This window comes from Musca domestica, unplaced genomic scaffold (assembly GCF_030504385.1).
Source record: "Musca domestica strain aabys unplaced genomic scaffold, Musca_domestica.polishedcontigs.V.1.1 20, whole genome shotgun sequence".
Lineage (NCBI taxonomy): Eukaryota > Metazoa > Arthropoda > Insecta > Diptera > Muscidae > Musca > Musca domestica.
In genome coordinates this window covers 14,300,070-14,324,487 of record NW_026712250.1, presented here as the reverse complement: position 1 = coordinate 14,324,487, position 24,418 = coordinate 14,300,070, and positions in this window count along the sequence as shown.

Genomic DNA, 24,418 nt, shown 5'->3' with positions numbered 1-24,418 from the left:
TCATGAAACTCTGCAACAACGCTTCCCCCCAAATTCTCATATCCATTTCACAGAAATCCAATTGTTAGTTAATGTAAACAATGGTGTTTCCTTCTTCAAATCCCTTCAATCTTCAATACCGAATTGATGCAGGGTTTGTCATGAAACTCTTTCAGTTTCAATTCTCTCAAATTGCTACATAATGTAAACAAATTCTTCATCGACAAAACTATCAAAAAGCGATCGATATAATGTATCAAAATGCCTGTCCACACAAGAAGAATTTGCTTTGATTGGCTACAGCAGCATTTTTTTAGTGTGTATATGCTACAACATTAATTGGTGGTTAGATGTCGCCTATATCGTTTCGAGGGAAATGACTGGAGAGCCATCTGGACAAAATAATAGAACACACATCTTCTTGTTGACTATGATACTAACCAAATTTGTCTCTGCTATATTCACTTCTCATATGGTGGATCTCTCTACCCCCATTCGATATGATCATATTTCAATAGTTTTGGAGTGTGTCTATGCTACAACATAATTTATGGATAGTATGGATGGAACTCACCGTTAGATGTCGCCTATATCGTTTCGATGGGAATAACTGAACATTTTTGAGTCGCTAAAATTATAGACAAATTAAAACAAGTACAACGAAAAGTTAGTTTTGTCTTTTTATCTCATCATGTTTTGCATAGCCAACATGCTGATTTTCGTGTTCAACCCACTCGACTTCGTTATCGTTTTTCTTAAAACCCCTGAAATATCAATAATTGCAGCATATTTGTCAATTGAAACTCTTCTATAATATATCACATTTATTGAAGTCGATTTCTTGAAATATATGTTTTCAAATAAATTAATAAGCACATTTGACTGCAGTAATCAGCATGTTGACTATATAAAAGCATTCTGAGAGCCATCTAGATAAAATGATTTTCTTCGATACTTACCTCTTTCAGATGTGTTTCTGCTATATTCACTTCTCACATGGTGAATCTCTTTAGCCCCACTCGATATGATCATAATACATTTTTTTTTTTTCGGAGGGTGTCTCTGCTAGTGGTGAATATTAAAACTTGAAATTTCACCATCCCATACACAGTTTTGGATTGTGTCTGCGCTAAACTTAGCGCCATCTAGTAGTTCATATTAAAACTAGCAACACCAACGCCAACAGCCCCAATAAAATTTGACGTGGTACAATTCAAAAGACAACATCCCCAATATAATTTGCCGTGGTACAATTCAAACGACAACATCCCCAATATAATTCACCGTGGTACATTTCAAAAGACAACATCCCCAATATATTTCACCGTGGTACATTTCAAAAGACAACATCCCCAATATATTTCACCGTGGAGAATTTACCCTAATCAACATCCCCAATATAATTCACCGTGGTACATTTCAAAAGACAACATCCCCAATATATTTCACCGTGGTACAATTCAAAAGACAACATCCCCAATATAATTTGCCGTGGTACAATTCAAACGACAACATCCCCAATATAATTCACCGTGGTACATTTCAAAAGACAACATCCCCAATATATTTCACCGTGGTACATTTCAAAAGACAACATCCCCAATATATTTCACCGTGGAGAATTTACCCTAATCAACATCCCCAATATAATTCACCGTGGTACATTTCAAAAGACAACATCCCCAATATATTTCACCGTGGTACATTTCAAAAGACAACATCCCCAATATATTTCACCGTGGTACATTTCAAAAGACAACATCCCCAATATATTTCACCGTGGAGAATTTACCCTAATCAACATCCCCAATAGAATTTGCCGTGGTACAATTCCCAAGACAACATCCCCATTAAAATTCACCGTGGTGAATTTACCCTAATCAACATCCCCAATAGAATTTGCCGTGATAAATCGTGGTGAATTCCCAACATCCCCATAAGCACACTACTCTCCTTAAATATTGACATTTCGGGGTTTTTAGCATCGTTTTGATTGCAGATATTTAAAGAGGAAAAATAGGTTATTTTAAAACGCTCATAACTCCTTAAATATTGACATTTCGGGGTTTTTAGCATCGTTTTGATTGCAGATATTTAAAGAGAAAAAATAGGGTATTTTAAAACGCTCATAACTCCTTAAATATTGACATTTCGGGGTTTTTAGCATCGTTTTGATTGCAGTTTCTTTATAGCCTGCTTTAGAACGCTCATAACTCCTTAAATATTGACATTTCGGGGTTTTTAGCATCGTTTTGATTGCAGTTTCTTTATAGCCTGCTTTAGAACGCTCATAACTCCTTAAATATTGACATTTCGGGGTTTTTAGCATCGATTTGATTGCAGATATTTAAAGAGGAAAAATAGGGTATTTTAAAACGCTCATAACTCCTTAAATATTGACATTTCGGGGTTTTTAGCATCGTTTTGATTGCAGATATTTAAAGAGAAAAAATAGGGTATTTTAAAACGCTCATAACTCCTTAAATATTGACATTTCGGGGTTTTTAGCATCGTTTTGATTGCAGTTTCTTTATAGCCTGCTTTAGAACGCTCATAACTCCTTAAATATTGACATTTCGGGGTTTTTAGCATCGTTTTGATTGCAGATATTTAAAGAGGAAAAATAGGGTATTTTAAAACGCTCATAACTCCTTAAATATTGACATTTCGGGGTTTTTAGCATCGTTTTGATTGCAGTTTCTTTATAGCCTGCTTTAGAACGCTCATAACTCCTTAAATATTGACATTTCGGGGTTTTTAGCATCGATTTGATTGCAGATATTTAAAGAGGAAAAATAGGGTATTTTAAAACGCTCATAACTCCTTAAATATTGACATTTCGGGGTTTTTAGCATCGTTTTGATTGCAGATATTTAAAGAGAAAAAATAGGGTATTTTAAAACGCTCATAACTCCTTAAATATTGACATTTCGGGGTTTTTAGCATCGTTTTGATTGCAGTTTCTTTATAGCCTGCTTTAGAACGCTCATAACTCCTTAAATATTGACATTTCGGGGTTTTTAGCATCGTTTTGATTGCAGATATTTAAAGAGAAAAAATAGGGTATTTTAAAACGCTCATAACTCCTTAAATATTGACATTTCGGGGTTTTTAGCATCGTTTTGATTGCAGATATTTAAAGAGGAAAAATAGGTTATTTTAAAACACTCATAACTCCTTAAATATTGACATTTCGGGGTTTTTAGCATCGTTTTGATTGCAGATATTTAAAGAGGAAAAATAGCCTATTTTAAAACGCTCATAACTCCTTAAATATTGACATTTCGGGGTTTTTAGCATCGTTTTGATTGCAGTTTCTTTATAGCCTGCTTTAGAACGCTCATAACTCCTTAAATATTGACATTTCGGGGTTTTTAGCATCGTTTTGATTGCAGATATTTAAAGAGGAAAAATAGCCTATTTTAAAACGCTCATAACTCCTTAAATATTGACATTTCGGGGTTTTTAGCATCGTTTTGATTGCAGTTTCTTTATAGCCTGCTTTAGAACGCTCATAACTCCTTAAATATTGACATTTCGGGGTTTTTAGCATCGATTTGATTGCAGATATTTAAAGAGGAAAAATAGGTTATTTTAAAACGCTCATAACTCCTTAAATATTGACATTTCGGGGTTTTTAGCATCGATTTGATTGCAGATATTTAAAGAGGAAAAATAGGGTATTTTAAAACGCTCATAACTCCTTAAATATTGACATTTCGGGGTTTTTAGCATCGTTTTGATTGCAGATATTTAAAGAGGAAAAATAGGGTATTTTAAAACGCTCATAACTCCTTAAATATTGACATTTCGGGGTTTTTAGCATCGTTTTGATTGCAGTTTCTTTATAGCCTGCTTCAGAACGCTCATAACTCCTTAAATATTGACATTTCGGGGTTTTTAGCATCGATTTGATTGCAGATATTTAAAGAGGAAAAATAGGGTATTTTAAAACGCTCATAACTCCTTAAATATTGACATTTCGGGGTTTTTAGCATCGTTTTGATTGCAGTTTCTTTATAGCCTGCTTTAGAACGCTCATAACTCCTTAAATATTGACATTTCGGGGTTTTTAGCATCGTTTTGATTGCAGTTTCTTTATAGCCTGCTTTAGAACGCTCATAACTCCTTAAATATTGACATTTCGGGTTTTTTAGCATCGATTTGATTGCAGATATTTAAAGAGGAAAAATAGGGTATTTTAAAACGCTCATAACTCCTTAAATATTGACATTTCGGGGTTTTTAGCATCGTTTTGATTGCAGTTTCTTTATAGCCTGCTTTAGAACGCTCATAACTCCTTAAATATTGACATTTCGGGGTTTTTAGCATCGTTTTGATTGCAGTTTCTTTATAGCCTGCTTTAGAACGCTCATAACTCCTTAAATATTGACATTTCGGGTTTTTTAGCATCGATTTGATTGCAGATATTTAAAGAGGAAAAATAGGGTATTTTAAAACGCTCATAACTCCTTAAATATTGACATTTCGGGGTTTTTAGCATCGTTTTGATTGCAGTTTCTTTATAGCCTGCTTTAGAACGCTCATAACTCCTTAAATATTGACATTTCGGGGTTTTTAGCATCGTTTTGATTGCAGATATTTAAAGAGGAAAAATAGGGTATTTTAAAACTCTCATAACTCCTTAAATATTGACATTTCGGGGTTTTTAGCATCGTTTTGATTGCAGTTTCTTTATAGCCTGCTTAGAACGCTCATAACTCCTTAAATATTGACATTTCGGGGTTTTTAGCATCGTTTTGATTGCAGTTTCTTTATAGCCTGCTTTAGAACGCTCATAACTCCTTAAATATTGACATTTCGGGGTTTTTAGCATCGTTTTGATTGCAGTTTCTTTATAGCCTGCTTTAGAACGCTCATAACTCCTTAAATATTGACATTTCGGGGTTTTTAGCATCGATTTGATTGCAGATATTTAAAGAGGAAAAATAGGGTATTTTAAAACGCTCATAACTCCTTAAATATTGACATTTCGGGGTTTTTAGCATCGTTTTGATTGCAGATATTTAAAGAGGAAAAATAGGGTATTTTAAAACGCTCATAACTCCTTAAATATTGACATTTCGGGGTTTTTAGCATCGTTTTGATTGCAGTTTCTTTATAGCCTGCTTCAGAACGCTCATAACTCCTTAAATATTGACATTTCGGGGTTTTTAGCATCGTTTTGATTGCAGATATTTAAAGAGGAAAAATAGGGTATTTTAAAACGCTCATAACTCCTTAAATATTGACATTTCGGGGTTTTTAGCATCGTTTTGATTGCATATATTTAAAGAGAAAAAATAGGGTATTTTAAAACGCTCATAACTCCTTAAATATTGACATTTCGGGGTTTTTAGCATCGTTTTGATTGCAGTTTCTTTATAGCCTGCTTTAGAACGCTCATAACTCCTTAAATATTGACATTTCGGGGTTTTTAGCATCGATTTGATTGCAGATATTTAAAGAGGAAAAATAGGTTATTTTAAAACGCTCATAACTCCTTAAATATTGACATTTCGGGGTTTTTAGCATCGATTTGATTGCAGATATTTAAAGAGGAAAAATAGGTTATTTTAAAACGCTCATAACTCCTTAAATATTGACATTTCGGGGTTTTTAGCATCGTTTTGATTGCAGATATTTAAAGAGGAAAAATAGGGTATTTTAAAACGCTCATAACTCCTTAAATATTGACATTTCGGGGTTTTTAGCATCGTTTTGATTGCAGATATTTAAAGAGGAAAAATAGGGTATTTTAAAACGCTCATAACTCCTTAAATATTGACATTTCGGGGTTTTTAGCATCGTTTTGATTGCAGTTTCTTTATAGCCTGCTTTAGAACGCTCATAACTCCTTAAATATTGACATTTCGGGGTTTTTAGCATCGATTTGATTGCAGATATTTAAAGAGGAAAAATAGGGTATTTTAAAACGCTCATAACTCCTTAAATATTGACATTTCGGGGTTTTTAGCATCGTTTTGATTGCAGTTTCTTTATAGCCTGCTTTAGAACGCTCATAACTCCTTAAATATTGACATTTCGGGTTTTTTAGCATCGATTTGATTGCAGATATTTAAAGAGGAAAAATAGGGTATTTTAAAACGCTCATAACTCCTTAAATATTGACATTTCGGGGTTTTTAGCATCGTTTTGATTGCAGTTTCTTTATAGCCTGCTTTAGAACGCTCATAACTCCTTAAATATTGACATTTCGGGGTTTTTAGCATCGTTTTGATTGCAGATATTTAAAGAGGAAAACTAGGGTATTTTAAAACGCTCATAACTCCTTAAATATTGACATTTCGGGTTTTTTAGCATCGTTTTGATTGCAGATATTTAAAGAGGAAAAATAAGGTATTTTAAAACGCTCATAACTTCTTAAATATTGACATTTCGGGGTTTTTAGCATCGTTTTGATTGCAGTTCCTTTATAGCCTGCTTTAGAACGCTCATAACTCCTTAAATATTGACATTTCGGGGTTTTTAGCATCGTTTTGATAGCAGATATTTAAAGAGGAAAAATACCCTATTTTAAAACGCTCATAACTCCTTAAATATTGACATTTCGGGGTTTTTAGCATCGTTTTGATTGCAGTTTCTTTATAGCCTGCTTTAGAACGCTCATAACTCCTTAAATATTGACATTTCGGGGTTTTTAGCATCGTTTTGATAGCAGATATTTAAAGAGGAAAAATAGCCTATTTTAAAACGCTCATAACTCCTTAAATATTGACATTTCGGGGGTTTTAGCATCGTTTTGATAGCAGATATTTAAAGAGGAAAAATAGCCTATTTTAAAACGCTCATAACTCCTTAAATATTGACATTTCGGGGTTTTTAGCATCGTTTTGATAGCAGATATTTAAAGAGGAAAAATACCCTATTTTAAAACAGAACAGCAGATATTTAAAGAGGAAAAATAGCCTATTTTAAAACGCTCATAACTCCTTAAATATTGACATTTCGGGGGTTTTAGCATCGTTTTGATAGCAGATATTTAAAGAGGAAAATAGCCTATTTTAAAACGCTCATAACTCCTTAAATATTGACATTTCGGGGTTTTTAGCATCGTTTTGATAGCAGATATTTAAAGAGGAAAAATACCCTATTTTAAAACGCTCATAACTCCTTAAATATTGACATTTCGGGGTTTTTAGCATCGTTTTGATAGCAGATATTTAAAGAGGAAAAATAGCCTATTTTAAAACGCTCATAACTCCTTAAATATTGACATTTCGGGGGTTTTAGCATCGTTTTGATAGCAGATATTTAAAGAGGAAAAATAGCATATTTTAAAACGCTCATAACTCCTTAAATATTGACATTTCGGGGTTTTTAGCATCGTTTTGATTGCAGTTTCTTTATAGCCTGTTTTAAAACGCTCATAACTCCTTAAATATTGACATTTCGGGGTTTTTAGCATCGTTTTGATAGCAGATATTTAAAGAGGAAAAATAGCCTATTTTAAAACGCTCATAACTCCTTAAATATTGACATTTCGGGGTTTTTAGCATCGTTTTGATTGCAGTTTCTTTATAGCCTGCTTTAGAACGCTCATAACTCCTTAAATATTGACATTTCGGGGTTTTTAGCATCGTTTTGATTGCAGTTTCTTTATAGCCTGTTTTAAAACGCTCATAACTCCTTAAATATTGACATTTCAGGGTTTTTAGCATCGTTTTGATTGCAGTTTCTTTATAGCCTGTTTTAAAACCCTCATAACTCCTTAAATATTGATATTTCGGGGTTTTTAGCATCGTTTTGATAGCAGATATTTAAAGAGGAAAAATACCCTATTTTAAAACGCTCATAACTCCTTAAATATTGACATTTCGGGGTTTTTAGCATCGTTTTGATTGCAGTTTCTTTATAGTATGTTTTAAAACCCTCATAACTCCTTAAATATTGACATTTCGGGGTTTTTAGCATCGTTTTGATTGCAGTTTCTTTATAGCCTGCTTTAAAACGCTCATAACTCCTTAAATATTGACATTTCGGGGTTTTTAGCATCGTTTTGATAGCAGATATTTAAAGAGGAAAAATAGCCTATTTTAAAACGCTCATAACTCCTTAAATATTGACATTTCGGGGTTTTTAGCATCGTTTTGATTGCAGTTTCTTTATAGCCTGTTTTAAAACGCTCATAACTCCTTAAATATTGACATTTCGGGGTTTTTAGCATCGTTTTGATTGCAGTTTCTTTATAGCCTGTTTTAAAACCCTCATAACTCCTTAAATATTGACATTTCGGGGTTTTTAGCATCGTTTTGATTGCAGTTTCTTTATAGCCTGTTTTAAAACGCTAATAACTCCTTAAATATTGACATTTCAGGGTTTTTAGCATCGTTTTGATTGCAGTTTCTTTATAGCCTGTTTTAAAACCCTCATAACTCCTTAAATATTGATATTTCGGGGTTTTTAGCATCGTTTTGATAGCAGATATTTAAAGAGGAAAAATACCCTATTTTAAAACGCTCATAACTCCTTAAATATTGACATTTCGGGGTTTTTAGCATCGTTTTGATTGCAGTTTCTTTATAGCCTGTTTTAAAACCCTCATAACTCCTTAAATATTGACATTTCGGGGTTTTTAGCATCGTTTTGATTGCAGTTTCTTTATAGCCTGTTTTAAAACGCTCATAACTCCTTAAATATTGACATTTCGGGGTTTTTAGCATCGTTTTGATTGCAGTTTCTTTATAGCCTGTTTTAAAACCCTCATAACTCCTTAAATATTGACATTTCGGGGTTTTTAGCATCGTTTTGATTGCAGTTTCTTTATAGCCTGTTTTAAAACGCTCATAACTCCTTAAATATTGACATTTCGGGGTTTTGATAGCAGATATTTAAAGAGGAAAAATAGCCTATTCTAAAACGCTCATAACTCCTTAAATATTGACATTTCGGGGTTTTTAGCATCGTTTTGATTGCAGTTTCTTTATAGCCTGTTTTAAAACGCTCATAACTCCTTAAATATTGACATTTCGGGGTTTTTAGCATCGTTTTGATAGCAGATATTTAAAGAGGAAAAATAGCCTATTCTAAAACGCTCATAACTCCTTAAATATTGACATTTCGGGGTTTCTAGCATCGTTTTGATTGCAGTTTCTTTATAGCCTGTTTTAAAACGCTCATAACTCCTTAAATATTGACATTTCGGGGTTTTTAGCATCGTTTTGATAGCAGATATTTAAAGAGGAAAAATAGCCTATTTTAAAACGCTCATAACTCCTTAAATATTGACATTTCGGGGTTTTTAGCATCGTTTTGATTGCAGTTTCTTTATAGCCTGTTCTAAAACGCTCATAACTCCTTAAATATTGACATTTCGGTGTTTTTAGCATCGTTTTGATAGCAGATATTTAAAGAGGAAAAATAGCCTATTTTAAAACGCTCATAACTCCTTAAATATTGACATTTCGGGGTTTCTAGCATCGTTTTGATTGCAGTTTCTTTATAGCCTGTTTTAAAACGCTCATAACTCCTTAAATATTGACATTTCGGGGTTTTTAGCATCGTTTTGATAGCAGATATTTAAAGAGGAAAAATAGCCTATTCTAAAACGCTCATAACTCCTTAAATATTGACATTTCGGGGTTTCTAGCATCGTTTTGATTGCAGTTTCTTTATAGCCTGTTTTAAAACGCTCATAACTCCTTAAATATTGACATTTCGGGGTTTTTAGCATCGTTTTGATAGCAGATATTTAAAGAGGAAAAATAGCCTATTCTAAAACGCTCATAACTCCTTAAATATTGACATTTCGGGGTTTCTAGCATCGTTTTGATTGCAGTTTCTTTATAGCCTGTTTTAAAACGCTCATAACTCCTTAAATATTGACATTTCGGGGTTTTTAGCATCGTTTTGATAGCAGATATTTAAAGAGGAAAAATAGCCTATTTTAAAACGCTCATAACTCCTTAAATATTGACATTTCGGGGTTTTTAGCATCGTTTTGATTGCAGTTTCTTTATAGCCTGTTCTAAAACGCTCATAACTCCTTAAATATTGACATTTCGGTGTTTTTAGCATCGTTTTGATAGCAGATATTTAAAGAGGAAAAATAGCCTATTTTAAAACGCTCATAACTCCTTAAATATTGACATTTCGGGGTTTCTAGCATCGTTTTGATTGCAGTTTCTTTATAGCCTGTTTTAAAACGCTCATAACTCCTTAAATATTGACATTTCGGGGTTTTTAGCATCGTTTTGATAGCAGATATTTAAAGAGGAAAAATAGCCTATTCTAAAACGCTCATAACTCCTTAAATATTGACATTTCGGGGTTTCTAGCATCGTTTTGATTGCAGTTTCTTTATAGCCTGTTTTAAAACGCTCATAACTCCTTAAATATTGACATTTCGGGGTTTTTAGCATCGTTTTGATAGCAGATATTTAAAGAGGAAAAATAGCCTATTTTAAAACGCTCATAACTCCTTAAATATTGACATTTCGGGGTTTTTAGCATCGTTTTGATTGCAGTTTCTTTATAGCCTGTTCTAAAACGCTCATAACTCCTTAAATATTGACATTTCGGTGTTTTTAGCATCGTTTTGATAGCAGATATTTAAAGAGGAAAAATAGCCTATTTTAAAACGCTCATAACTCCTTAAATATTGACATTTCGGGGTTTCTAGCATCGTTTTGATTGCAGTTTCTTTATAGCCTGTTTTAAAACGCTCATAACTCCTTAAATATTGACATTTCGGGGTTTTTAGCATCGTTTTGATTGCAGTTTTTTTATAGCCTGCTTTAGAACGCTCATAACTCCTTAAATATTGACATTTCGGGGTTTTTAGCATCGATTTGATTGCAGATATTTAAAGAGGAAAACTAGGGTATTTTAAAACGCTCATAACTCCTTAAATATTGACATTTCGGGGTTTTTAGCATCGTTTTGATTGCAGTTTCTTTATAGCCTGCTTTAGAACGCTCATAACTCCTTAAATATTGACATTTCGGAGTTTTTAGCATCGTTTTGATAGCAGATATTTAAAGAGGAAAATAGCCTATTTTAAAACGCTCATAACTCCTTAAATATTGACATTTCGGGGGTTTTAGCATCGTTTTGATAGCAGATATTTAAAGAGGAAAAATAGCCTATTTTAAAACGCTCATAACTCCTTAAATATTGACATTTCGGGGTTTTTAGCATCGTTTTGATTGCAGTTTCTTTATAGCCTGCTTTAGAACGCTCATAACTCCTTAAATATTGACATTTCGGGGTTTTTAGCATCGTTTTGATAGCAGATATTTAAAGAGGAAAAATACCCTATTTTAAAACGCTCATAACTCCTTAAATATTGACATTTCGGGGTTTTTAGCATCGTTTTGATTGCAGTTTCTTTATAGCCTGCTTTAGAACGCTCATAACTCCTTAAATATTGACATTTCGGGGTTTTTAGCATCGTTTTGATAGCAGATATTTAAAGAGGAAAAATAGCCTATTTTAAAACGCTCATAACTCCTTAAATATTGACATTTCGGGGGTTTTAGCATCGTTTTGATAGCAGATATTTAAAGAGGAAAAATAGCCTATTTTAAAACGCTCATAACTCCTTAAATATTGACATTTCGGGGTTTTTAGCATCGTTTTGATAGCAGATATTTAAAGAGGAAAAACACCCTATTTTAAAACAGAACAGCAGATATTTAAAGAGGAAAAATAGCCTATTTTAAAACGCTCATAACTCCTTAAATATTGACATTTCGGGGGTTTTAGCATCGTTTTGATAGCAGATATTTAAAGAGGAAAAATAGCCTATTTTAAAACGCTCATAACTCCTTAAATATTGACATTTCGGGGTTTTTAGCATCGTTTTGATAGCAGATATTTAAAGAGGAAAAATACCCTATTTTAAAACGCTCATAACTCCTTAAATATTGACATTTCGGGGTTTTTAGCATCGTTTTGATAGCAGATATTTAAAGAGGAAAAATAGCCTATTTTAAAACGCTCATAACTCGTTAAATATTGACATTTCGGGGGTTTTAGCATCGTTTTGATAGCAGATATTTAAAGAGGAAAAATAGCATATTTTAAAACGCTCATAACTCCTTAAATATTGACATTTCGGGGTTTTTAGCATCGTTTTGATAGCAGATATTTAAAGAGGAAAAATACCCTATTTTAAAACGCTCATAACTCCTTAAATATTGACATTTCGGGGTTTTTAGCATCGTTTTGATAGCAGATATTTAAAGAGGAAAAATAGGGTATTTTAAAACGCTCATAACTCCTTAAATATTGACATTTTGGGGTTTTAGCATCGTTTTGATTGCAGATATTTAAAGAGGAAAAATACCCTATTTTAAAACGCTCATAACTCCTTAAATATTGACATTTCGGGGTTTTTAGCATCGTTTTGATAGCAGATATTTAAAGAGGAAAAATACCCTATTTTAAAACGCTCATAACTCCTTAAATATTGACATTTCGGGGTTTTTAGCATCGTTTTGATTGCAGTTTCTTTATAGCCTGTTTTAAAACGCTCATAACTCCTTAAATATTGACATTTCGGGGTTTTTAGCATCGTTTTGATAGCAGATATTTAAAGAGGAAAAATACCCTATTTTAAAACGCTCATAACTCCTTAAATATTGACATTTCGGGGTTTTTAGCATCGTTTTGATAGCAGATATTTAAAGAGGAAAAATAGCCTATTTTAAAACGCTCATAACTCCTTAAATATTGACATTTTGGGGTTTTTAGCATCGTTTTGATTGCAGATATTTAAAGAGGAAAAATACCCTATTTTAAAACGCTCATAACTCCTTAAATATTGACATTTCGGGGTTTTTAGCATCGTTTTGATTGCAGATATTTAAAGAGGAAAAATACCCTATTTTAAAACGCTCATAACTCCTTAAATATTGACATTTCGGGGTTTTTAGCATCGTTTTGATTGCAGTTTCTTTATAGCCTGCTTTAGAACGCTCATAACTCCTTAAATATTGACATTTCGGGGTTTTTAGCATCGTTTTGATAGCAGATATTTAAAGAGGAAAAATAGCCTATTTTAAAACGCTCATAACTCCTTAAATATTGACATTTCGGGGTTTTTAGCATCGTTTTGATAGCAGATATTTAAAGAGGAAAAACACCCTATTTTAAAACAGAACAGCAGATATTTAAAGAGGAAAAATAGCCTATTTTAAAATGCTCATAACTCCTTAAATATTGACATTTCGGGGGTTTTAGCATCGTTTTGATAGCAGATATTTAAAGAGGAAAAATAGCCTATTTTAAAACGCTCATAACTCCTTAAATATTGACATTTCGGGGTTTTTAGCATCGTTTTGATAGCAGATATTTAAAGAGGAAAAATACCCTATTTTAAAACGCTCATAACTCCTTAAATATTGACATTTCGGGGTTTTTAGCATCGTTTTGATAGCAGATATTTAAAGAGGAAAAATAGCCTATTTTAAAACGCTCATAACTCCTTAAATATTGACATTTCGGGGTTTTTAGCATCGTTTTGATAGCAGATATTTAAAGAGGAAAAACACCCTATTTTAAAACAGAACAGCAGATATTTAAAGAGGAAAAATAGCCTATTTTAAAACGCTCATAACTCCTTAAATATTGACATTTCGGGGGTTTTAGCATCGTTTTGATAGCAGATATTTAAAGAGGAAAAATAGCCTATTTTAAAACGCTCATAACTCCTTAAATATTGACATTTCGGGGTTTTTAGCATCGTTTTGATAGCAGATATTTAAAGAGGAAAAATACCCTATTTTAAAACGCTCATAACTCCTTAAATATTGACATTTCGGGGTTTTTAGCATCGTTTTGATAGCAGATATTTAAAGAGGAAAAATAGCCTATTTTAAAACGCTCATAACTCGTTAAATATTGACATTTCGGGGGTTTTAGCATCGTTTTGATAGCAGATATTTAAAGAGGAAAAATAGCATATTTTAAAACGCTCATAACTCCTTAAATATTGACATTTCGGGGTTTTTAGCATCGTTTTGATAGCAGATATTTAAAGAGGAAAAATACCCTATTTTAAAACGCTCATAACTCCTTAAATATTGACATTTCGGGGTTTTTAGCATCGTTTTGATAGCAGATATTTAAAGAGGAAAAATAGCCTATTTTAAAACGCTCATAACTCCTTAAATATTGACATTTTGGGGTTTTAGCATCGTTTTGATTGCAGATATTTAAAGAGGAAAAATACCCTATTTTAAAACGCTCATAACTCCTTAAATATTGACATTTCGGGGTTTTTAGCATCGTTTTGATAGCAGATATTTAAAGAGGAAAAATACCCTATTTTAAAACGCTCATAACTCCTTAAATATTGACATTTCGGGGTTTTTAGCATCGTTTTGATTGCAGTTTCTTTATAGCCTGTTTTAAAACGCTCATAACTCCTTAAATATTGACATTTCGGGGTTTTTAGCATCGTTTTGATAGCAGATATTTAAAGAGGAAAAATACCCTATTTTAAAACGCTCATAACTCCTTAAATATTGACATTTCGGGGTTTTTAGCATCGTTTTGATAGCAGATATTTAAAGAGGAAAAATAGCCTATTTTAAAACGCTCATAACTCCTTAAATATTGACATTTTGGGGTTTTTAGCATCGTTTTGATTGCAGATATTTAAAGAGGAAAAATACCCTATTTTAAAACGCTCATAACTCCTTAAATATTGACATTTCGGGGTTTTTAGCATCGTTTTGATAGCAGATATTTAAAGAGGAAAAATACCCTATTTTAAAACGCTCATAACTCCTTAAATATTGACATTTCGGGGTTTTTAGCATCGTTTTGATAGCAGATATTTAAAGAGGAAAAATACCCTATTTTAAAACGCTCATAACTCCTTAAATATTGACATTTCGGGGTTTTTAGCATCGTTTTGATAGCAGATATTTAAAGAGGAAAAATAGCCTATTTTAAAACGCTCATAACTCCTTAAATATTGACATTTTGGGGTTTTTAGCATCGTTTTGATTGCAGATATTTAAAGAGGAAAAATACCCTATTTTAAAACGCTCATAACTCCTTAAATATTGACATTTCGGGGTTTTTAGCATCGTTTTGATAGCAGATATTTAAAGAGGAAAAATACCCTATTTTAAAACGCTCATAACTCCTTAAATATTGACATTTCGGGGTTTTTAGCATCGTTTTGATAGCAGATATTTAAAGAGGAAAAATAGCCTATTTTAAAACGCTCATAACTCCTTAAATATTGACATTTTGGGGTTTTTAGCATCGTTTTGATTGCAGATATTTAAAGAGGAAAAATACCCTATTTTAAAACGCTCATAACTCCTTAAATATTGACATTTCGGGGTTTTTAGCATCGTTTTGATAGCAGATATTTAAAGAGGAAAAATACCCTATTTTAAAACGCTCATAACTCCTTAAATATTGACATTTCGGGGTTTTTAGCATCGTTTTGATAGCAGATATTTAAAGAGGAAAAATAGCCTATTTTAAAACGCTCATAACTCCTTAAATATTGACATTTTGGGGTTTTTAGCATCGTTTTGATTGCAGATATTTAAAGAGGAAAAATAGCCTATTTTAAAACGCTCATAACTCCTTAAATATTGACATTTCGGGGTTTTTAGCATCGTTTTGATAGCAGATATTTAAAGAGGAAAAATAGCCTATTTTAAAACGCTCATAACTCCTTAAATATTGACATTTCGGGGTTTTTAGCATCGTTTTGATAGCAGATATTTAAAGAGGAAAAATAGCCTATTTTAAAACGCTCATAACTCCTTAAATATTGACATTTCGGGGTTTTTAGCATCGTTTTGATTGCAGATATTTAAAGAGGAAAAATACCCTATTTTAAAACGCTCATAACTCCTTAAATATTGACATTTCGGGGTTTTTAGCATCGTTTTGATAGCAGATATTTAAAGAGGAAAAATACCCTATTTTAAAACGCTCATAACTCCTTAAATATTGACATTTCGGGGTTTTTAGCATCGTTTTGATAGCAGATATTTAAAGAGGAAAAATAGCCTATTTTAAAACGCTCATAACTCCTTAAATATTGACATTTTGGGGTTTTTAGCATCGTTTTGATTGCAGATATTTAAAGAGGAAAAATACCCTATTTTAAAACGCTCATAACTCCTTAAATATTGACATTTCGGGGTTTTTAGCATCGTTTTGATAGCAGATATTTAAAGAGGAAAAATAGCCTATTTTAAAACGCTCATAACTCCTTAAATATTGACATTTTGGGGTTTTTAGCATCGTTTTGATTGCAGATATTTAAAGAGGAAAAATACCCTATTTTAAAACGCTCATAACTCCTTAAATATTGACATTTCGGGGTTTTTAGCATCGTTTTGATAGCAGATATTTAAAGAGGAAAAATAGCCTATTTTAAAACGCTCATAACTCCTTAAATATTGACATTTCGGGGTTTTTAGCATCGTTTTGATTGCAGTTTCTTTATAGCCTGCTTTAGAACGCTCATAACTCCTTAAATATTGACATTTCGGGGTTTTTAGCATCGTTTTGATAGCAGATATTTAAAGAGGAAAAATAGCCTATTTTAAAACGCTCATAACTCCTTAAATATTGACATTTCGGGGTTTTTAGCATCGTTTTGATAGCAGATATTTAAAGAGGAAAAATACCCTATTTTAAAACGCTCATAACTCCTTAAATATTGACATTTCGGGGTTTTTAGCATCGTTTTGATTGCAGTTTCTTTATAGCCTGTTTTAAAACGCTCATAACTCCTTAAATATTGACATTTCGGGGTTTTTAGCATCGTTTTGATTGCAGATATTTAAAGAGGAAAAATAGGGTATTTTAAAACGCTCATAACTCCTTAAATATTGACATTTCGGGGTTTTTAGCATCGTTTTGATTGCAGTTTCTTTATAGCCTGTTTTAAAACCCTCATAACTCCTTAAATATTGACATTTCGGGGTTTTTAGCATCGTTTTGATTGCAGTTTCTTTATAGTATGTTTTAAAACCCTCATAACTCCTTAAATATTGACATTTCGGGGTTTTTAGCATCGTTTTGATAGCAGATATTTAAAGAGGAAAAATAGCCTATTTTAAAACGCTCATAACTCCTTAAATATTGACATTTCGGGGTTTTTAGCATCGTTTTGATTGCAGTTTCTTTATAGCCTGCTTTAGAACGCTCATAACTCCTTAAATATTGACATTTCGGGGTTTTTAGCATCGTTTTGATAGCAGATATTTAAAGAGGAAAAATAGCCTATTTTAAAACGCTCATAACTCCTTAAATATTGACATTTCGGGGTTTTTAGCATCGTTTTGATAGCAGATATTTAAAGAGGAAAAACACCCTATTTTAAAACAGAACAGCAGATATTTAAAGAGGAAAAATAGCCTATTTTAAAATGCTCATAACTCCTTAAATATTGACATTTCGGGGGTTTTAGCATCGTTTTGATAGCAGATATTTAAAGAGGAAAAATAGCCTATTTTAAAACGCTCATAACTCCTTAAATATTGACATTTCGGGGTTTTTAGCATCGTTTTGATAGCAGATATTTAAAGAGGAAAAATAGCCTATTTTAAAACGCTCATAACTCCTTAAATATTGACATTTTGGGGTTTTAGCATCGTTTTGATTGCAGATATTTAAAGAGGAAAAATACCCTATTTTAAAACGCTCATAACTCCTTAAATATTGACATTTCGGGGTTTTTAGCATCGTTTTGATAGCAGATATTTAAAGAGGAAAAATACCCTATTTTAAAACGCTCATAACTCCTTAAATATTGACATTTCGGGGTTTTTAGCATCGTTTTGATTGCAGTTTCTTTATAGCCTGTTTTAAAACGCTCATAACTCCTTAAATATTGACATTTCGGGGTTTTTAGCATCGTTTTGATAGCAGATATTTAAAGAGGAAAAATACCCTATTTTAAAACGCTCATAACTCCTTAAATATTGACATTTCGGGGTTTTTAGCATCGTTTTGATAGCAGATATTTAAAGAGGAAAAATAGCCTATTTTAAAACGCTCATAACTCCTTAAATATTGACATTTTGGGGTTTTTAGCATCGTTTTGATTGCAGATATTTAAAGAGGAAAAATACCCTATTTTAAAACGCTCATAACTCCTTAAATATTGACATTTCGGGGTTTTTAGCATCGTTTTGATAGCAGATATTTAAAGAGGAAAAATACCCTATTTTAAAACGCTCATAACTCCTTAAATATTGACATTTCGGGGTTTTTAGCATCGTTTTGATAGCAGATATTTAAAGAGGAAAAATACCCTATTTTAAAACGCTCATAACTCCTTAAATATTGACATTTCGGGGTTTTTAGCATCGTTTTGATAGCAGATATTTAAAGAGGAAAAATAGCCTATTTTAAAACGCTCATAACTCCTTAAATATTGACATTTTGGGGTTTTTAGCATCGTTTTGATTGCAGATATTTAAAGAGGAAAAATAGCCTATTTTAAAACGCTCATAACTCCTTAAATATTGACATTTCGGGGTTTTTAGCATCGTTTTGATAGCAGATATTTAAAGAGGAAAAATACCCTATTTTAAAACGCTCATAACTCCTTAAATATTGACATTTCGGGGTTTTTAGCATCGTTTTGATAGCAGATATTTAAAGAGGAAAAATAGCCTATTTTAAAACGCTCATAACTCCTTAAATATTGACATTTTGGGGTTTTTAGCATCGTTTTGATTGCAGATATTTAAAGAGGAAAAATACCCTATTTTAAAACGCTCATAACTCCTTAAATATTGACATTTCGGGGTTTTTAGCATCGTTTTGATAGCAGATATTTAAAGAGGAAAAATACCCTATTTTAAAACGCTCATAACTCCTTAAATATTGACATTTCGGGGTTTTTAGCATCGTTTTGATAGCAGATATTTAAAGAGGAAAAATACCCTATTTTAAAACGCTCATAACTCCTTAAATATTGACATTTCGGGGTTTTTAGCATCGTTTTGATAGCAGATATTTAAAGAGGAAAAATAGCCTATTTTAAAACGCTCATAACTCCTTAAATATTGACATTTTGGGGTTTTTAGCATCGTTTTGATTGCAGATATTTAAAGAGGAAAAATACCCTATTTTAAAACGCTCATAACTCCTTAAATATTGACATTTCGGGGTTTTTAGCATCGTTTTGATAGCAGATATTTAAAGAGGAAAAATACCCTATTTTAAAACGCTCATAACTCCTTAAATATTGACATTTCGGGGTTTTTAGCATCGTTTTGATAGCAGATATTTAAAGAGGAAAAATAGCCTATTTTAAAACGCTCATAACTCCTTAAATATTGACATTTTGGGGTTTTTAGCATCGTTTTGATTGCAGATATTTAAAGAGGAAAAATAGCCTATTTTAAAACGCTCATAACTCCTTAAATATTGACATTTCGGGGTTTTTAGCATCGTTTTGATAGCAGATATTTAAAGAGGAAAAATAGCCTATTTTAAAACGCTCATAACTCCTTAAATATTGACATTTCGGGGTTTTTAGCATCGTTTTGATAGCAGATATTTAAAGAGGAAAAATAGCCTATTTTAAAACGCTCATAACTCCTTAAATATTGACATTTCGGGGTTTTTAGCATCGTTTTGATTGCAGATATTTAAAGAGGAAAAATACCCTATTTTAAAACGCTCATAACTCCTTAAATATTGACATTTCGGGGTTTTTAGCATCGTTTTGATAGCAGATATTTAAAGAGGAAAAATACCCTATTTTAAAACGCTCATAACTCCTTAAATATTGACATTTCGGGGTTTTTAGCATCGTTTTGATAGCAGATATTTAAAGAGGAAAAATAGCCTATTTTAAAACGCTCATAACTCCTTAAATATTGACATTTTGGGGTTTTTAGCATCGTTTTGATTGCAGATATTTAAAGAGGAAAAATACCCTATTTTAAAACGCTCATAACTCCTTAAATATTGACATTTCGGGGTTTTTAGCATCGTTTTGATAGCAGATACTTAAAGAGGAAAAATAGCCTATTTTAAAACGCTCATAACTCCTTAAATATTGACATTTTGGGGTTTTTAGCATCGTTTTGATTGCAGATATTTAAAGAGGAAAAATACCCTATTTTAAAACGCTCATAACTCCTTAAATATTGACATTTCGGGGTTTTTAGCATCGTTTTGATAGCAGATATTTAAAGAGGAAAAATAGCCTATTTTAAAACGCTCATAACTCCTTAAATATTGACATTTCGGGGTTTTTAGCATCGTTTTGATAGCAGATATTTAAAGAGGAAAAATACCCTATTTTAAAACGCTCATAACTCCTTAAATATTGACATTTCGGGGTTTTTAGCATCGTTTTGATTGCAGTTTCTTTATAGCCTGTTTTAAAACGCTCATAACTCCTTAAATATTGACATTTCGGGGTTTTTAGCATCGTTTTGATTGCAGATATTTAAAGAGGAAAAATAGGGTATTTTAAAACGCTCATAACTCCTTAAATATTGACATTTCGGGGTTTTTAGCATCGTTTTGATTGCAGTTTCTTTATAGCCTGTTTTAAAACCCTCATAACTCCTTAAATATTGACATTTCGGGGTTTTTAGCATCGTTTTGATTGCAGTTTCTTTATAGCCTGCTTTAGAACGCTCATAACTCCTTAAATATTGACATTTCGGGGTTTTTAGCATCGTTTTGATAGCAGATATTTAAAGAGGAAAAATAGCCTATTTTAAAACGCTCATAACTCCTTAAATATTGACATTTTGGGGTTTTTAGCATCGTTTTGATTGCAGATATTTAAAGAGGAAAAATACCCTATTTTAAAACGCTCATAACTCCTTAAATATTGACATTTCGGGGTTTTTAGCATCGTTTTGATTGCAGTTTCTTTATAGCCTGTTTTAAAACGCTCATAACTCCTTAAATATTGCCATTTCGGGGTTTTTAGCATCGTTGTAACGTACCAATCGAGAAGTCAAACTTCTCCTATTCCAAGGTTAAAGTTTTACGAAGAATTCTAGAAGAATAGGACTTTAGGAGCCATTAATAGGGCTAGCAAAACAGTCGAAGGGGGGTTCGTGTCCTTTTCCTCTAAAATCTAATAAAGGGTAGTACACAATAAAATATTATAGACTCCTAATTTTTTAACACTCTACATTTTAATTAATGGACTAAAAAATCAACAATTGCCCCCTTTACATGAAAAAAAAAAATGAAAATATATATCCTTTGAAAACCTGGCCTCTTAAATTGGTCCTCGAGATGTAATGAGGCCCTTGCCTCTCAACCCTCCCTACCATTGGTTCTACGGGCAATCAAATTGAAAGAACCCCTAAATCAAAGTTGAAACAAAGAAACTAATTTATCATCTGACCATTACCTTTCACTGAAACACCCATAAATTAATTTACTCGGAAGGCATTTTTTTATAACTTCATATAAATATACATGGGTTTATTAAAAATAAAATTGTTTTTAGACACAAAAGTTTCACCCAGAGTTCAGAAATTCATAGTACAATTGGTTGTTAAAAACTGATAACATCACTATTTCCATTTATATTTGCAATTTTAAGTAAAATCAATTTTAATAAAGCCAAAAGCTCAAAAAAAACTTTCAAACACATTTCTCTTTAAAGGCTATCTGTTATTAACATTTTTCTCTCACTTTTTACTTCAATCTTAGTGTTTATGATATTAAAATATATATATATATATATATATATAGATTTTGTTTTACTTATAATTTATCAAAAATTTCATAATCTAGCAAAAATCTCAGTTCTAAATCCACTAAATATTTCAATTACTTCAACTCTGGATTGTTACTAGATTATAATTATTTTTGTATAAAAATCACTAAGGCAAAAAAATAATACCAATCAAACACTCACCAAATTCGGATTTTTCATATCCACTGCTGCTGAAGAGGGCCCTTTTCTGCTGCACGTTAGTGGGTAATAAGATTGTATTTTGCCTTACTGATGATGTGGCAATGGAGGAATATTATTACTTATAAACTATGCATTAATAGGAAGAGATTATTTAAATTTAAAGAAATTGTTAAATTTTAATATTGATGCTATGATGTTTTACACGGAATTTTCTGTCCACTCTGTTCGAATGAAATCAACTAATGAGTTGAAGGCAATAAAAATCTTGGACTATTATGTTGAACTGCTGCTGCGCTTTGGTATGCTGGAATATGCACAAGCAGGTGGATGACAATTTTTGCATTGACATTGATGACGTATGCATATGTAAATTGTAAAGCCAGTTTTGGTTGTTGCTATGCGATCACTTTACTGATTTTGGGAATTCGTAACATACATATGGCTTTTGTTGTTGTCGTCTGCTTCAGTACCCCGAATTCAGACTGTCTGGCGTCGGTAGACTTATTACAGTTGTTGTTTTTAATCGATCGTCATTGTTGTTGTCTTTAGGGTACCCAAGAACAATAATTGTAATGATTGACCACTGTGTGTCGTTGTTGCTAAGGAGAATTAAAGTAATTCTTGTGGTAATGTTCAATTCGACATTCTGACACAAAGGGGTATCACTTTGGAACTTAAAGTTCGGAGGACGATGAGCTTGTTAGCTTAGAACCAGGATCTTCTTAGATTTAAGAACGCCTTGGTTGGTAGGTTTCCATATGAAGGTGTTGGATTTAGGAATATTTACAGATCCATTCGTTCGATAGATTTAAATTTGGCGAATATTATCGAATCCTGTCATGAGGGCGTAATCGCCTCTGCAGCCTCATGTGTTTCACGAAACAGGATCTATGGTAAGTAATATCTATTTCCCAAAAATATTTTTATGCGCGATTCGACAATGGAAATTTATAATATAGATTCAGAAAGAATTTCTTAATATTTTTAAGTAGTTTTAAAACTAGAAAGATTTTGAGTTGGACTTCTTCTCAGCCGAATTATCTTTGTTTTATTAAACGATGTAACCTCAAGAAAGGCTGAATTAGAAAAGGAAGTTTTGATGATTTTTTCTATGAGCGCAATTTTAATGTGAAGTTAGTTGTACTAAATCAGCATAATCATATGATTTGGCTAGGTGACCTCACGGTGAACTAGTTACAAGTAAAAGTTGTAGTTGGCAAACCAAAAAAAAAATACGTTAAATTTAAATGCACATTATTTAAGAAAATCTAAGCAGTTAATATGACAAAATATTTTGGAATATTATTTTTATAAGCTGAAGGAAAAAATTGGATTTTGTGCCATTTCTAAAAAAAAATTGGGGTGTTCGAAAACGACCATTACAAAACCGGATAATTCTATACCGGTGGTATATAGAATTATCAGGAAAAAGGGAGTTCTAAGGACAATTTATGGACGAATGTCCTTAGCATGATAGGTTCCATCTAACTTGCCTTGCAGATCTTCTAAAATGTAGTAATTATTCCCAAGTTTGTCTCGTATTCTCGCCTTTACAAACATTGGTGCTAGCTTAGCATTGAATTTCTTTTCAGCTGAACTTTGTGCAAAGTTCCTGCGAAATACTTCTTGCCCCGTTTGAAAATTCTGAGGTTTTGACCTCAAATTATATTGTTGTTTATTTCGGTCGTGTGCTTCTTTGATAAATTTCTTTATATTAATATGGTTTAATTCTATTATATCGTCTCTAGATAAATGAAAACTAGGTTCGTTTAACAATTGTAGGTTGCGAAGCAACTTATATGAAGAGCCGTGTGTCACCATATCCATCCCAAACAAAGCGTGATACGGTGAAGTGTGAATGGATTCATGATAGGAATTTCTTAATGCGCAGCTTATGGCACTTATAGTCTCATCCCATCGACTATGATCTTTTTTAATATATGCTCTTATGCCGGCAATTAAGGAACGATTCACTCGCTCAGAAGCATTACTCTGAGGGGAATATAGAGCGGTATAAGTATGGTGAATTCCGTAGGATGTTAGAAAAGCATTAAAATCATTTGCCCGAAATTGAGTCCCGTTATCACTAATTATGCTTTCAGGTATTCCATACATATGGAATATTTGAGTTTCCAAAAATTGGATGATAACCTTGGATTTAAAAGATCGTAACTTTAATAGCCAATGGAACTTGCTAAAATGGTCCAAAACAATAAATAACCCGACAAACCCCGATTTACTTCTGGGATAAGGACCCAAAAAATCGATATATAGCCTTTGAAAAGGACGACAAGATATAATTTGGCTACCCATGGGTGGTTTCATAGTAAAGTTGGGTGCCTTTGTCGTTTTGCAAATATCGCAGTTTTTTATATAATCTCGAACATCCTTCACCATTCCTGGCCAAAAGAAGTTACGTCGCAGTAAATTTAGTGTTTTAGTCACACCTCCATGAGCGCAAATAGGTAAATCATGAGCTCTTGTTAAAACATCTTCACGCAATTTACAAGGGATCCACAGTTTCCAACACCTATCCTCCTGGTCTGTTTCTCCTGAATAGTGTTCTGTCCTGATATA